This window comes from Onychomys torridus, chromosome 7 (genome assembly GCF_903995425.1).
Source record: "Onychomys torridus chromosome 7, mOncTor1.1, whole genome shotgun sequence".
Lineage (NCBI taxonomy): Eukaryota > Metazoa > Chordata > Mammalia > Rodentia > Cricetidae > Onychomys > Onychomys torridus.
This window is the reverse complement of record NC_050449.1, coordinates 25,927,535-25,945,067: the sequence shown is the minus strand read 5'-3', so window position 1 is coordinate 25,945,067 and position 17,533 is coordinate 25,927,535. Positions and strand designations below refer to the sequence as shown.

The 17,533-nt window shown below is 42.6% G+C and overlaps 1 non-coding gene across 1 annotated transcript; it reads left to right on the top strand.

The window, feature by feature from the left end:
- The first annotated feature begins 16,481 nt into the window (after positions 1-16,481).
- LOC118588098 lies at positions 16,482-16,583 on the top strand. The gene has a single exon (XR_004945504.1). It is a non-coding gene; the product is annotated as a U6 spliceosomal RNA (small nuclear RNA).
- Positions 16,584-17,533: the final 950 nt, after the last annotated feature.

Genomic DNA, 17,533 nt, shown 5'->3' with positions numbered 1-17,533 from the left:
CTCCACACCCCAAATGCTAATATTACAGGTATGTTAGTTACAGGTATGGACCACCAGAGCTGGGTTTGTTTGTTTGTTTGTTTGTTTGTTTGTTTGTTTGTAGACAGGGATTCTTTGTGTAGCTTTGGAGCCTTTCTTGGTACTCCCATTGTAGACCAGGCTGGCCTTAAACAACTCAAAATAGCTGCAGGTTGACCAGATTCACTAGGCATCTCCCTGGCAGAGTGAGCAATCAAATCTGAGAGTCCACCTCAGAGACTGAGCTGTGGAGACTCAAACAAGCTGAGCTTCAAAGAGGACTCTCAGAGGAGATAACCTGCAAAGAGTCAGAGCCTAGAAGACCAGCTGCCTAGAAGAGGTTTAGACCACCTGGGAAGGACACTCTCCAACCGTGGAGCTGCCTGCAGGCTGTGCAGTGTGCTTCAGGTTCCCAGCTGTGTAGGCAGTGTAGCTGTCTTTGAGTTATTTCTGCTCCTGTAAGTAACCCTTCCTCCATGTTCCTGTAAGTAATCCCATAACACACATTGGTTCGCCAAGTTGGGCTTTGATGGTATCTATTCTTTGGTGTGTTATGGGTTCCCTATTTGGGGTGAATAGATGTGTGTTGTATCTCCCTCAAAAAGTTTTGTCATATAACATATGATGTGGAGTTGTTTCACACTGAAATAGATAAATCCAAAGAATGTAAGGATGGGAAAAGAAAAAAAAAAACAAGGCTTTAGGCTTTCACATCATTTCAACAAATTTAAGGTTGGGAAACTAGGGATGCAATTCTCAATGGTAGAATGCTTGCCTAGAATGCACAAAGCCACAAAGTCCTGGTCCTCAGCTCTGCATTAACTAGCTTTGTATTAACACAGACTTGTATTCTCAGTGCTTTGTCAAAAAGGACAGTCTAAAGCCAAAGAAGAAACCCTCAGAGGTAAGCGTGCATCAAACCTTGCTTCATAAAGGGATTTTGTAGAATTATAAGATTAGAGTTTCTATTATTTTATTTAAATAAATATAAATATAAAATGAGCCGGGCGGTGGTGGCACAAGCCTTTAATCCCAGCACTCAGGAGGCAGAGCCTGGCGGATCTCTGTGAGTTAGAGGCCAGCCTGGGCTACCAAGTGAGCTCCAGGAAAGGCGCAAAGCAACACAGAGAAACCCTGTCTCGAAAAAAATAAATAAATAAATAAGTAAATAAATAAATAAATAAATAAACATTTCTATTTAAAATAGAAACTCTGGACTTAGAGTTTCTATTTTAAAGAAGTAGAGAGTGCTGGGATACAGCAGAGTGGTAGAACAGACCAAAGTACAGATACCACCAAAGCCTACTGGCCTAGCATGTGTGCGGTCCCAGGTTCAATTGCTGAAACAACCAAACACACACACACACACACACACACACACACACACACACATAGTAAGAGGACATGGTGGTACATGCCTGTAATCCCAGTACTGGGGAAGCTGAGGCAAGAAGATTCACAAGTTTGAGCTAGCCTGGGCTACATAGTAAGACACTGTTTCACAAAAACCAATTTGCTGTGGAATAACCCTTTTGTACACTGTGAAGATTTATCACTCGGATTGGCTTGATAAAAAGCTAATTGGCTGGTAGCCAGGCAGGAAGTTGAGGCAGGACAAAGAAACTAAGGGCATTGGGAAGAAGGAGGGCAGAGTCAGAGGAGTCGCCAGACAGAGTAAGCAAGACATGCAGGAGAGGTAAATTCTATGAACCTTGGGGCAGCACATAGATGAATAGAAATGGATTAATTTAAGTTGTAAGAAGTAGTTATAAGCCTGAGCTATCAGCCAAACATTTATAATTAATATTAAGACTCTAAGTGGTTATTTGGGAGCAGGTGGTCAGGACAGGAAAACTCTGCCTATACCAATTTCTAAATTCCTAAAAGGATGTGTACAGAGTATGAAGACAAGATTAGAGATAGAGCCTTTATCCCATTCAAATTAGAAAGCCAAAGAGAAGAGACATTCATAAAATTAAATTACATAAAGGTGAATACAACTCTACTATGCATTTCAGCTTTATATGAATTTTATGAGCACTCTGGAGAAAGTGTGGCACCTTGAATCATTCAGTGATCACCTTGCAAATACCTCAGCCCTTCTACTTTTAAGTAGTAACCAAAAAATGAAAGTCTGAGTCCCTTAAATACTTGCATATGGGGGCTGGAGAGATGACTCAACTGCTAAGAGCATTGACTATTCTTCCAAAGGACCTGGGTTCAATTTCCAGCATACAACTGTCCTTAACTCTTGTTCCAGGGCTTCTGACACCCTCACACAGATATACAAGCAGGCAAAACACCAATAAATACAAAATAAAAATAAATTATATATTTAAAGACTCGTACATGGATATTCACAAGACTTTTGTCTGCAGCAGCCCAGACACTTGAACACTCCATTAACAGCTAAAGGAAAAAAAAGGAAATATTCTTTTGACCAAGGGTAAAATGAAGACATTTAGGAGTTCGTATAGCTTGGTGGTACTGCATGTGCTCAGTGCGGCCTAGCCTGATCCCTAGCACCAAGGCAGTATGGATAACATTAGAGCTTATAGGAGACTATATAATTTTCTCCAAAACAAATGAAAATTGAGAAAATTAGGCAGATTGCAATGCATGATGGTCGTGGTGGTGGTGGTAGGGAAACATAGGCGAGTTTCCTGGATTGAGGAGACATGTGGGAATTCATAGCTCAGGATATTTGATATGCAGGGGATACATGGAGAGACAGAGCTCCACAGAAAGATAGGCTTCTCATAAACAGTGGGGATGGGGTGGATGAACCCCTCTGTGTGTGAAGTCCTGAGTGAATGTGTGATGTTGACATGTGCCAGCCATGTCCAGGACCCCAGAGCCTCAGACCCTTGGGAAAATATCAAAGCCTTCCCCAACCTGGGATGAGGCTCAGGGGGGAAATGGCAAATCCCTCCCTTCTGGTCTGTGTGTGGATATTAATAGTGTATGCAGAAAACATCCACCATAGCGGTCTCCCCCTGGACATTTATAGCCTGAAACTGCTCCCCACAGAGAGTACTGCTACTGAGATAAGCAAAGCCTGCCTCTTGCTCCAGCTGTATCCATAAACCATGCCACCTTGTTTACCTATAAATAATAAGCCTGCCTCTTTGTTCAGCTGTATGCAATAGCCCCACCTCTGTTGAACTATATACAATGAACACACCGAACTTCCAGGGTGCTGGGTGCTGAGGTTTCTCCAGCAGAGTCTAAGCTACCTGATCCTAGCTTTCTGTCCATGTGTCCATCTGTCTGTCTTTTCTTCATTCCTTTATCACTCCTCATCAAGTCCAAATCCCTGGAACCATGCAAGAACTTGGCAATAAACAGTGCAAGTGAGACCCAGCACCAAAGACTGTGCATGTGCTGAAAGTATTCACACAAAGAGATGATCCATATCAGTGATCATTAGCAAAACACAATCATTTCTCTGGGAAATATCATGGTGATACCTGTTAGAATGCCTCAAATTAATATGGAGAAAGATATGGGGAAATTAAGCTGGAACACACCACCAGAGGGAACATAAAATGGGGCCTGAGCAATTAGGAAATATTTGACACCTTTAAAAAATATATTTTTTTTTGAGACAGGGTTTCTCTGTATAGTTTTGGTGCCTGTCCTGGATCTCGCTCTGTAGACCAGGCTGGCCTCGAACTCACAGAGATCGCCTGGCTCTGCCTCCCAAGTGGGATCAAAGGTGTGCACCACCACCGCCTGGCCTTTTTAAAATTAAAAAAAAAACAAAAAACAAAAAACAAAAAACAAAAACAAGATTTATTTTTAGTAGTGTGTGTGTGTGTGTGTGTGTGTGTGTGTGTGTGTGTGTGTGTGTTCATGTGAATGCAGCTACCCCGGGAGGCAAGATTCTCCCGGTGTTGGCATTAGAAGCAACTGGGATTCACTCTATTTAAGCGCTGGGGAACCTAACTCAGGTCCCATGGAAGAGCAATTAGCACTCTCAACCACAGAGCCATCTCTCCAAGCCCCTCCTTGGCACCTTCTTAAACCATCACTCTTCCTATGTCTCAGTTCTACTCCTGCTATCTACAAAAGAGAAACAAGAGTATGTGTCCATATAGAGACGTGAACACGAGCGTTTGTTTATAAAAGGGTCATTTGTAGCTGGGTGTGGTGGCACATGCCTGTAATACCTGTTCTTGGGAGGGGATGGAAGGAGAATCAGGAGTCAAGGTCATCTTTGGCTACATTTGGAGTTGAGGTGTATGCCCGAGCAACGTAAAATCCTGTCTCAATATATAGGGGCTGGAAAGATGGCTCAGCGGTTAAGAACACTGGCTGCTCTGGCAGAGAGCCCAGTTTCAATTCCTAGCACCCACATGACAGACAGCTCACAACCATCTGTAACTCCTGTTCCAGGGGATCCAGTGCCTTCTTTGGTCTGGGGCATTGGGCACACATGGTAAAGGACTACACACAGACACAACATCCATATACATAAAATAAATAAAACTAAAATTTTAAAATAATAAATGAAAAAAAATTATTCTTATTTGTGATAGCTCCAAATTGGAATGTCCATTATCATTAAATGGGGATTATATAACCATGCAGTACAATGCTTCTAAGCAATGTAGGCAAATTAACAGTTTATACATGCCGCAGCACAGATTAGCCTCAAAATCATTATGTTAACTAAAACCATCAAGACTCCCACAAAGTTCCTTACAGCATGATTCTATTTAGATAAAACTCCAGAAAATGTAAACTGATCAACAGTGATAAGAAACAGATCAGGGGGCCGGGTGGTAGTGGCTCATGCCTTTAATTCCAGCACTCGGGAAGGCAGAGGCAGGCAGATCTCTGTGAGTTTGAGGCCAGCATGGTCTACAGAGTGAGATCCAGAACAGCCAGGACTATTACACAGAGAAACCCCGTCGAAAGAAAGAAAGAAAGAAAGAAAGAAAGAAAGAAAGAAAGAAAGGAGGGAGGGAGGGAGAGAGAGGAGAGGAAGGAAAGAAAGAAGAAAGAAAGAAAGAAAGAAAGAAAGAAAGAAAGAAAGAAAGAAAGAAAGAAAGAAAGAAAGAAAGAAAGAAAAAAGAGAGAAGAAACACACAAACAGATCTGACCAGGTCTTGCCTAAGTAGGAAGGACAAACAAATACAAACAATAACTTTGACTGCCAGAAAATATGTTCACTTTCTTGACTACAGAGACAGATTCATGATATGTACACTTTTCAGACCCTATTAAGCAGCCTACTATAAACACCTGCAGTTTAAGGCATGTTCTACCCCTAAGAGTGCTTTATTAAAATTTTTGAGAATCCTAATAAGCTAAGGGCATTATAAAAATAGTTTAGAATTACATCTCCATTTGTAATACAATTAAGATTTATTAAGATTTCTTAGATTGGCCTTCAATTTTATAACACTAAAAAAAAAAATATGAGCTAGAGAGATGACTCAGTGGTTAAAAGCACTTGCTACTCTTACAGAGGACTTGAGGTTCACCTCCTAGCACCCACCTTGGGTGGCTGGCTCACAACTGCCTGTAACTCCAGCACCAGGGGATCTGACATTCTCTTCTGGCTTCTGCAGGCACCTGCATGCCCATCGTGCATATAAACAGGCATGTGTGCGTGCTCCCACTTGTGGAGGCCAGAGGTCAACAGCGGACCTCTTCCGCACTCACTCTCCACCTTACCTTTTTTAATCATTACACTTATTTATTTGGGGGAGGAACACACATATCATGAGGCTGGTATGGAGGTCAGAAGACAGTTTTTAGAAGTTGGTTCTCTTCTTCTACCCTGTGGGTCACAGGAATCCAACTCAGGTTTGGCAACAAGTGCCTTTCTTTACCCACCTCACCACCTCGCCTGCCCCCTCTCCTTTTTCTTGAGACAGAGTGGCTCACTGAACATAAAGCTTGTTGATTGGGATCCTCCAATCTCTCCAGTGCTGAGATCACAGTCATACTTGGCCTTTGTTGTTGTTTAATGTGGGTATGGAGACTGAACTCAGATCCTCAGTCTTCTGTGGCAAGCACTTTACCAACTAAGCCATCTCCCCAGCTCCTAAGATACAGTGTGTTTTGAGTAAGAAGAAAAATCATCAGATATAGGAACTGGATCCGAAAACTATGTGGTAGTCTGAATTTACTTAGCCTCTATAACTCATAGGGAGTGTCACTATTAGGAGGTGTGGCTTTGTTGGAGTAGGTGTGGCCTTGTTGGAGGAAGTGTGTCACTGTTGGGGTGAGCTTTGAGGTTTCCTATGCTCAAGATACCACTCAGTGAGATAGTCCACTTCTGATTGCTGTCTGATCAAAATGTGTCCAGCATCATATCTGCCAGCACACCAGCATGCTCCTCACCATCATGGTAATGGATTCAACCTCTGAAACTGTAAGCTGTCACCTCCATTAAATGTTTTCCTTTATATGAGTAGTGGTGGTCATGGTGTCTCTTCACAACAATAGAAACCCTAAGACAAGCTAGGCAAACAAAAATGGTACTAAGCATCTTTCAATATGTTTTTAGGATATATCTTATTTTTAACTGGGGGAGGTGTAATGTGCATGTAAATCAGGAGCCCACAGAGATACTGGATCTCTTGCAACTAGAGTTACAGGTGGTTGTGAGCCAGGGCTACACAGAGGAACCTGTATAGAAAACACAAATGTGTATGTATGTATATTTATAACATCTAGTTGTACTACTCTCTTTTCCACCAAGATTTGAAACCAAGGAACTGTAATTAGCTACGGGGTCTAAATTGGATACAAAAGAAATTTGGTTTTGTTTTGATTTTTTTGAAATGGGGTTTCTCTGTGTAACAGCCCTGGTTTTCCTGGAACTCGACTTGTAGACCAGGCTGGCCTCAAACTCACAGATATCCTCCTGCTCCTGCCTCCTGAATGCTGGGATTAAAGTCATGTGCCACCATACCTGGCCACAGAAGGAATTCTTTTTTTTTTTTTTTTTTTTTAAGATTTATTTAGGGCTGGAGAGATGGCTCAGAGGTTAAGAGCACTGGCTGTTCTTCCAGAAGTCTTGAGTTCAATCCCCAGCACCCACATGGTGGCTCACAACCATCTGTAACGAGATCTGGTGCCCTCTTCTGGCCTGTAGATGTGCATGCAGGCAGAACACTGTATACATAATAAACAAATAAATCTCTTTTATAAAGATTTATTTGTTATGTATACAATGTTCTGTTTGCATGTGTCCCTGTCCACCAGAAGAGGGTGCCAGATCTCATTACAGATGGTTGTGAGCCACATATGGGTGCTGGGGATTCAACTCAGGACCTCTGGAAGAGCAGCCAGTGCTCTTAACCTCTGAGCCATCTCTCCAGCCCCAAAACATTTTTAATAAATGTAAATAGTTATTTTTACTATATAGGCCTTAAACGTTGAACAATATATTTAAATTTGTGCTATAGAGATCAAAGAGTAATTTTTTTCACAAAAAATGTTTATGGTGATAAAGATTGGACCAGGGGCATCATGCATGCTGAACACATATTCTACCACTGAAGGACAGTTCAACTCCCAAATATTTCTTAGAAATTTTATCCAGTGGTAAAATAAACAATAGAAATGTTCAAATTCTCATTAAAAGGGGTTCAAACTTTATGCATCATAGACACTGAAATTAAGGAAATTAGATGTCATTTTATAGTTATTAGAGAGAAAAAAAATTAAGACCAGCAGCACCTACTATAGAGTTTTGGGGTTTATGTTGGGAGTATTATAAACTAGCTCAATCTCATTGGAAACCAATATAGTAACACCCATTAAAATAAATTACCCTTATAAGAATATAGATGTTATAGGAGACATCTATGTTGAATCACATGAAAATATGGCATTCAAAAAGCTAATTATTTTAAACTAGAGGTCCTCGGAGAACAGCTGGTCTTGGAAGAGACTTTACTTAACATCCCTTTATCTGCCTAAAACCAGACTCTCCAAAGAATACAATTACCTTTGTTTTCTTTGCTGAGTTCTTGTTAACTAACCCCATATCTTCAGGAAGAGAGAAGAACGTAATCACACCTGGACAGATTTTCACAAGCCATTGGCTATCTCCTAAGCCCATTCAATTCCCAAATCCTTCACTAACTACTGTCTGCACATTGGGTTCATTTATTCGTCTAATGTTATTTATCACTCCTCAAATCAGTCCTCTCTCCCATCTCCCTCTTCCCACATAGAAGGCAGTATAATTACCTAGACCTCGTTGGTTGTTGGGTAATGGCACTTCTGTGGTTGTTCCTTGTGCAAGTTGATAGATGTGTTTATCTTTTTCTCCCATTAATCTTCCATTGTTGTCTCATTCTAGAAAATCGTTGGAAAAAGCTGGGGAAGATCTCCCTTTACCCCACATCTACATAATCATTCACTTCAGCTGGAAAAAGGAAAGCACCGATACAAAGCATTTAATGAATCATTTTCCACAATGGGGTGGGATGAAATTAGAGATAATAAGATGATAAAAATGCTAAAAAGTTGTATGCAGTGGTTAAAGATAATGATCTATTGCTCTCTCCATAGGCTTGGAATGACTTCCAAGAGATACTGTTGAATGAAAAGGGCAGAATATAAAAGCATATTGCATGGATCAGTGCTCCACTGGAGAAACAGAACTGGATGGAGACATCTGGAGGGACTTTGGGATGGGGGAAGGGGCTGGGTAATAAATCTGAAGTACCAGGCCATGGGATGGAGGTGGGGCAGCTGATGCAGGTAGAATTCCTTTTTCTTCCCAGATGCCTTAGTTCTGTCTGTTTCTGCTTGGTTGGTTGCTTGGTTGCTTGGTGGGTGGGTGGGTGGTTGGTTGGTGGGTTGGTATTGGGATATACTTCAGGGTACTATGCCTAGTAGGCAAGCGTTCTGCTACAGCACTACATCCCCAGGCCTTCTGAACACCTTTCAGCTCATTAAATGAGTGATGACCTGACCGTGAATGGTCCCCTTACTTAGAGTCAAATGATTGTGACTTTAGACACACATCCAAACACCTTCGCAGCAGCACCAAATAGTTGATGGAATAACCAAAAAGGCCTGTTTGTTCCTCCAGAGCTGTCAGAGGTGCAATGCTGCTCTTGTTCCCTTTGCACTTGATCTAGCTACAAGGCCAACAAGTGACTGTTTAATTTTTATAAGCAAATAAAGAGAAACCCTGCATCATACCTTCCCCGCTCCCTTCCCCTTATCTATGTCCACTTTGTGCAGCTTCAGTCAGCCATGGCCAGTTGATAGCAGAATTCATCAGAGTTTCTTCCTCTGCAGTTTCACTGATAGAGGTGTAGTTTTTATGTAGCAACTTCAGCATGCAACTAGCTTCATTTCCTAATTAAGCAGACAACTTCCATCTTCTCATTTAAAGGGAGCATCAAGTACAAATTCTATGACAGTTTCCCCTGAACAGTCATCATAGTCATGGCAAAATATGTGTCTACAGTGAGTCTAGTTCGATGTATGTGGTGACCGAGCTATGAAGATTGCATTTCAGAGCACAGCAGTTAGCACTTCTTTCCAAGGCACAATCAGCTTGCATCAGTTTCGTCTGGGGTCTGTTCACTTGCCAGGGTTACTTGGGATCCACTCTGCACCCCTCACTGACAGCTGGAAACACAAAAGAGCAGCCTGTGATTCTCTTTTTTCTGGTCTCAACCTTGGCAGTGGTTCCTGAGGAGCATTTCAAAGGCCCATGTTTCTGCTTTTTTTGGGGGTGTGATGCAGTGTGTGTGTGTGTGTGTGTGTGTGTGTGTGTGTGTGTGTGTGTCTGTGTGTCTGTGTGTCTGTGTGTCTGTGTGTGTGTCTGTGTCTGTGTCTGTGTCTGTGTCTGTCTGAAAACTAGAGTACTTTGGGTGCTGGTTGTTTCTTGAAGGTCATTCTTCAGCCATAAGTCCAGAGTACGTTAAATATAAACTAATTTAAAGCTTGTTTTTTCAAGAGTGGAGGCTGGGAAGTGGGAGAAGGCTCAGCAGTTAAGAGCACTGGCTGCTCTTCCAGAGGACATCGGACCCAGATTTGGTTCCCAGCACCCACATGACAGCTTACAACTGTAAGGATTCTGTCCTTAATTACGTCACCAGCCTGCAACGGCATCCCAGCCTAAAAAGTGCGTGTGGCCTCTGTGCGCACGCTCCTTTTCCGCACTCTCTCCTTCAGTACCACACCCCCCCACGGTCTCTTTCTCCCCCTCTCCCCCTCACTCCCAATAAAGCTCTAAAAAGGTAACCATGGCTTGTGATTCCTCCGTCCAGCACTCTGCTCCGTCGGCATGGCCGAGTGCCGCCTTAACCAACAACTATCAGTACTTCCAGTTCCAGAAGATTCTACACTGCCATTGGATCTCCGAAGGCACTGGGCACCAACATGGTACAACAGACAAACATGGATAAGACACTCATACACATAAAATAAGCAAGTAAAAAATAAATAAATAAATGAAACCTGATGGTGGTGGCACATGCCTTTAATCCCAGCACTCGGGAAGCAAAGGCAGGAGATGAGTTCAAGGCCAGCCTGGTCTAGAGAGAGAGTTCTAGGACAACCAAGGTGACCCAGAGAAACCCTGTCTCAAAAACCAAATAAATAAGAAACGAAATAAAGCAAGAGCTGGTGAGACAGCTCACCTGGTAAACGTGTTGGTTGCACAAACCTGACAACCTGAATTCAGTTACCCAGAACCTGTGGGAGCCCAGCCGGGAGACGAGGAGACCAGCTCCCACAATGTACGACAGGGTACTCTTGAGGAGTAAGGGATAAGATACAGTAGATAGAAGGATAGAGGGGAGAGAGACAGATAGATACACAGATTATCCTTGAGAGGGCCTGGATCTTTATCCACTGGCCCCTTCTGTCTCTTCTAAAGGGCTATTTATAGGAATGCCAAGGGGCGGAGCAAAAGACACAGCCAAGTGCAGACCCTTTCCAGTCACCTGGGAACCACACACATGGGCAAGCAATCCTCTAATGCAGCTCTGCTGGGTAAGGCAAGCTCAGATCTCACTAGGAAACCTTTGTGAGCCTTCACAAGAATTCAGGGTAAAAGAAGAGAAACAATTCCTGAATGCTGTCCTGTGACTTCCACATGCATGCTAGGGCATGCGTGTGCTCGCAGGAACGCACACACACACTCACTACCAATAAATGAAATGAAAGTCATTTTTAAAAGCTAAACAAACGGTGGTCAGCTTTCCCCTCTGTGTCTGACTTGGCTTCAGCTCTAGCTGAACAATGATGGGGAAATGACAGAGGGAAATGATCAGGACAGAGGAAAGGCAGTGCTAGGGAGCAAACTGGGAAGACAAAGGGAAACTTCCATAGAGTGGGGTGAGCAGATGTCCCTGACTAGCTTCATGGAGAAGGTCGCCAGAGACCCTTAAAGAAAACATTGCCTGGTGCTGGAGAGGTGATAGCTCAGAGGTCAAGAGCACTGGCTGCTCTTCCAAGGACCCGGGTTTAGTTCCGGGCACTCACACAGCAGCTCACAACTGTCTGTAACTCCAGTTCCAGGGGATCTGACACCCTCACAGAGACACACATGCAGGCACAACACCAATGCATATAAAAAATAAACAGGGATCACCAAAAAAAAAAAGTTTTTTTTTAATTGTAAGAAAAAGAAAACACTTTCTAAGAATTTTCATCAACGAAGCATAAAGATATCCTTTTTAAAGTTTATTTAGATTTTAGTTTCTGAAACTCAATGCAGGGTAAGGAATCTCTATTTCAAGTAACTCTCTGTTTTTATATGAAGCCCCACAGCTTGTCCAGCCTTTTTTTACATGCAGCTCTCTCTGAGCCACAGGAAATTGCAAATAGAGTGGCCGACCAAATGTTAAACGAGGGGGAATGGTAAGCTGAAAGGAAGAGAAGAAATGGAAATGTTTTAAGAAAACAAAACCCTAAGCCAAATATAGCAGAGATGAAGATCCACGGGAACAGGGCTCTGAATATTTATGGGTAATCCTTGAATAATCCTTAGAAATAGATATCACTGATGCAAATGATGAAAAAATTGGCTGGATTTTTCCATCACATACGGCAATAAAGCCTCTATGATGACTGAAAAGGCAGCGACGCTGTCACCAGGGTCACGAAGCATAATTCTGAAAGCAGAGGGGACATAAAGTGACATGGGTTACAGAAGTAAGGCCTCTGTAAGCACCAAGGACCACACTCCTCTGGTTATGAGGAGTAGGAGGCAGGGCTGGGCATGGTCTCTGTAGAGCACTTGCCTAGACCTTGAGTTTCAGCCCAGTATTATGAAATAAAAGAGAGAAAAAATCAAGAAACCAAAAGAGGGAACCCACAGTGAGTTAACGACGATGGAGACTCTTTCTCACTCCTAAGCACACCAGCCAGTCCTTCGTGCATTTAAATGGAAGAAGGACCTTTCTCCTTAACAGCTTTTGTTATTTACTTTACCCAATGGTTGTTGAAGAAAGCAAACACGCTCTTAACTGTATCACATTAAAGTAACCCTCAGAAAACTTGAGAGCTAAGCAAAAGTCTTCATTTTCAAATTCTGTTATGGCACCATTAAATTTTTTTACTAAAAAAATTGTTTTTAACCAGGAAGAAATATTAATCTCTAGGTCTCTAGAGAAAATATGTTTAGTTTTATTTGTTTCTTCTCCAAAAGTCACGTACATAAACATCTAAACAACTTGTGTTCATAACCCAGTCATAAAATCCATCCGTAAGCAATATGTCTAAGTTCAGACGTGAAAAAAAAATAAGCCTCTGGCTTGTAGTCAGACTTATAAACCCCTCTAAAACTTACAGAAAATACGATGTTCAAAGTGACGTGTACACTTCTTCTGATGAGTGACTTCCTACTTTCTAGTATAGTCTCCAAGGCGTCCAGGATCCTGTAAAGACTATTATCATATGAAAATCCATAGATAGAACTTCAGTGTTAAAGTCCAAAGATGATCAGGGTCTTATTTATTTATTTTTTTGATGTGTGTGTGTGTGTGTGTGTGTCTGTGTGTGTGTGTGTGTGTGTCTGTGTGTGTGTGTGTGTGACTGTTTGTTTTTTAAACTTTTTTTTTTTATCATGGGGTTTGAGTGATGTGTGGGGGTGAACAGTGCACACACCACGATGCATCTGTGCAGGTCAAAGGACAACCCGTGGAGTTGGTTCTCACCACCTTCCCAGGGGCTTCAGGGAGCTCACTTAGACCATCAGGATGGTGCAGCAAGCACCTTTACAGGCTCAGCCATCTTGCTGGCCCTGCTTGCTGTGGTGGGAGGTGCCTATCTATGTAACCTATACAAGCCTTAGAGCTAGTCTTTCCTCATCCTCCAGAATGTTACATTATAATCGCTCGTGTATCACCGTGTCTGGTTCTGTAAGCTTCCTTTTTGTTTGTTTGTTTGTTTGCTTTGTTTTTGTTTTTGTTTGTTTTTTGTTTTTTCAAGACAAGGTTTCTCTGTGTAGTACCGGCTGTCCTGAAACTTACTGTGTAGACCAAGCTGGCCTCAAACTCACAGAAATCCTCCTGCCTCTGCCTCCTATGAGCTTGGATTAAAGGCATTAAAGGCGTGTGCCACCATCAACCAGCTCCATAAACTTTCTTAATGCAACAAAATAATTTTTTTTCTTCCCTTTCTTTTCTTCCTTCCTGTCTCTCTTCCTTTTCTGGGGTTTTGTTTTAAGACACAGTCTTATGTAACCCATGCTGGCCTGTGCTGTGTGGTTAAGAATGACATCAACTCGTGATCCCTCGACATCCCCCCTCCCCCACACCTCTGCAGCAGGCTTTCTTTTGGGCTACCAACAAGTTCCCAAATCATGACATGAGACTTACTATTAGTTAAGACTGCTCAGCCTTATCTTACGGTCTCTTATAATTTAGTTTAACCTGTCTCTCTTACTCTAAGTTTTGCCAAGGGGCTTTTTACCTTCCTTTCATTCTATATGTCTGGCTGACTGTGGCTGCCTGGCTTCTGGTCTGGGGCATCTCCCTCTCTTTCTCCCTTGTTCTCTCTTCTCATTCTCTTTCCTTGAGCCTACATTTCTCCTCCCACTTATTCTCTTTGCCTGCCAGCCCCGCCTATCCCTCTCCTGCCTCGCTATTGGCTGTTCAGCTTTCTATTAGGTGCCTTAGGCAGGCAAGGTGAAACAGCAACACATCTTTTCTTTCTTCCTTCCTTTCTTTCTTTTTTGAGACAGGGTTTCTCTGTGAACACATCTTTTCATAATTAAACAAATGTAACATAAGCTTTACATAGTTAAAGTAATATTCTGCAACATAAACAAATATAACATATCTTTACATAATTAAAGCAATATTCCACAATACACTTCCACCTCCCAAATGCTGGGATTACAGGGGTGACAGGAGAGAGTTGACTCAGCGGTTTAAGGATACTGACTGATGTCCCAAACAACCCAGGTTCAAAACCCAGAACCTGCATAAATTTCAGGGTGATGCTGTTACTGCTGGTCCAGGCGCTAAAGACGATTCAAAGTGTTCAGAAAACTAAACTCATTAGCATCCAGCAAAGGCTGGCCAATGAACATCAGTACTGGCTTCTGCCACACTTAGGAGAAATCCGGGACATATTCATGAGAGGAATACTACGCACAACTGCTTAAAAGCCTGAAGCTGTTTTCACAGGTGTCATGCATCGTGAAGACACTCTAAACTCCCAAATGTTAGTTTCTTTATTTCCCCACACATTGCAGGAGCCTAATAAAATACTGTCTATCCTTCAAGTACAGATATAGATAGTGACAATCTCCTGGTCACCTTTTAAAGGCATTGTTGTAGCTGGGCATGGTGGCACAGGGATCTAGTTCCAGATCTTAGGAGGCTGAGGCAGGGGGACTGTAGAGCCACCCTGTGTTACAGTGAAAACAAGTGTGTACGTTGAAATGAATATTGGGGTAAATACAGCAAGAGGCCAGGCTGGAGTGGTGGTCAAGTGGTTAAAAGCATGGATTGTGTTGTGGTTTGAATGTGACCGGCCACTATAAGCCTATAGGGAGAGGCACTATTAGGAGATGTGGCTTTTTTGGAGTAGGTATGGCCTTGTTGGAGGAAGTATGTCACTGTGGAGGTAGGCTTTGAGGTCTCATATATGCCCAAATCATGCCCAGTGTCTCAGTCCACTTCCTGTTGCCTTCTGATCAAGATGTAGCCATCACCACATCAGCCTGTATGCTGCCATGCTCCCCACCATGATGATAATGGACTAAACCTCTGAAACTGTAAGCCACCACCTCAATTAAATGCTTTCTTTTATAAGAGTTGCTGTGGTCTTGGTGTCTCTTCACAGCAATAGAAACCCTAAGACAGATAGCTTTTGCAAAGGACCTGAGATTTGTTACCAACACGCACATCAGGTGGTTCACGATGCTCCAATTAAAGACACATGCCAACACACCCAGCTCTAAAATGTATTCTTATAAATAAAACAACAGCACAATAACAAAGCCAGCACAGTGAGGTAGAGAAGTTTAAGGAGAGAAACAACAGGCCTTGCAGCTAGGTAATCAAGCCAAGCAGACAAGAGGAAGGACAGGCCTCTGGGACAATAATGAGGTGGTTTGGGACGCTCCAGCTAGCTCCCATGGTGCTGGGTGGAGCCAGGGCTAGGTATTTGTAAGTTCTTGGTTTCTTATACAGAGAACTGAAAATAGGGGTTCATAGAGATTTGTAAGAGTAGTAAGGTGGAGCCAATGAGGAAGCAGAAGCTGGGTTGGGCTGTAACCCACAAGGCCATTTCCCCCACTCCCCAAATAACCCACTTCCTTCTAATAGGCCATACCTCTAAAAGGGTCCACAATCTTCCAAAATAGTGTCCAAATAAAGAGTTTAAACTTATGAACTTGTGGGATGTTTCACATTTGAACTATGACATAGTGTTATTCCTAGTCTCTGGAGTTCAGTTTGTCCAGCTGTTAACATGAGGAAGTCAAAGCAGACCCCCTCTATGATCCATATGCTGGTTCGTTTTGTTTTGTTTTCGAGACAGGGTTTCTCTGTGTAGTCCTGGCTGTCCTGGAACTCACTCTGTAGACCAGTCTGGCCTCAAACTCAGAGATCCACCTGCCTCTGCCTCCTGAGTGATGGGATTAAAGGCGTGCGCCACCACTGCCCAGCTCAGTGGAAATTCTTAAAATGTGTGACGGCTAAAGAAACCCCATTTAATGCTAGGCATCCATCTTGGTACCCACTAGCTATTCGTCTCTGAATCTCATGCCTGGTAGCTAAGTTCCCAGTAACCCTGACTCAGTGACTTCTACCCAGAAATGCACAGCCATGACCATCTACTTGCTATGAGATGACTAATTGCCTCTTAGGCTTCTGAAACCTGCTTATGCAGACATTCAAGGACTATTTTGAGGGTGCCTTGATTGCTTAACCTTGGCAGAGCATAACAGCCTTGGATTGCTTGTGCAGACATTCAAGATCTTGAAGTTTTTCACCTTTAAAATTCCTTCCCTTGTGCTCGCTTCAGCCCCACATATACTAAAATTGGAATGATAGAGATTAGCATGGCCCCTGCTCAAGGATGACACGCAAATTCGTGAAGCGTTCCATATTTAAAAAAAAAAATTCCTTCCCTCACCCCCACTTCACCCTGTAATATCAAGTTCGGCCTAGGGACTGATGTCCTGTTGCAGTTTCAATAAATTTAATTATAATCCAAATGCGAGTCTGTGGTCTTTTCCCATGGGTTACAAACTCCATAACCAATGTTTGAACTTGAATTAAGAGTCTTGGCTTTGCACGCCTTTAATCACAGCACTCGGGAGGCAGAGGCAGGCGGATCTCTATGAGTTTGAGACCAGCCTGGTCTACAGAGCAAGATCCAGGACAGGCACCAAAACCACACAGAGAAACCCTGTCTCAAAAAAAACTAAAAAAAAAAAAAAAAAAAGTCCTGGCTTATCTTTCCATTCATGTATTCTTTCCTTGAACAAAGTAAACTTGTTTTCTGCTGCACAGTGCTTATGGGGAGCTCAGCAACTTCATTTTTCTTGGGGTTACCTGTGAGTATTCTAACCATCTGCCCTGAGCATTTGTAGACCCTCTAGAATCCTTGACCAGCTGCTTTCCTCTACTTTGTCAACCTCCTCAAGAGCCTGGCAAGCTCACCTCTCTCCAATCTTCCATCAACCTTCTACCTCTCACACATGATACTCATTTCATGTTAATCAGAGAAGACAATTGACATATAAAATGATAGACTAGTACAAATGGATCAATAACCAGCAAATTATTATTATTATTATTATTATTATTATTATTATTTTATTTTATTTTTTTGAGACAGGGTTTCTCTGTGAAACAACCCTGGCTGTGCTGGAACTCACTCTGTAGACCAGGCTGGCCTCGAACTCACAGAGAGCCTCCTGCCTCTGCCTCCCGAGTGTTGGGATTAAAGGCATGTGCCACCACTGCTCGGGTTATCATGATTATTTTTAAGGATGATACACACTTTAACCACTGAGCCTTTTCTCCAGCTCACCCTTTTGCTGTTTTTACCCTAAATT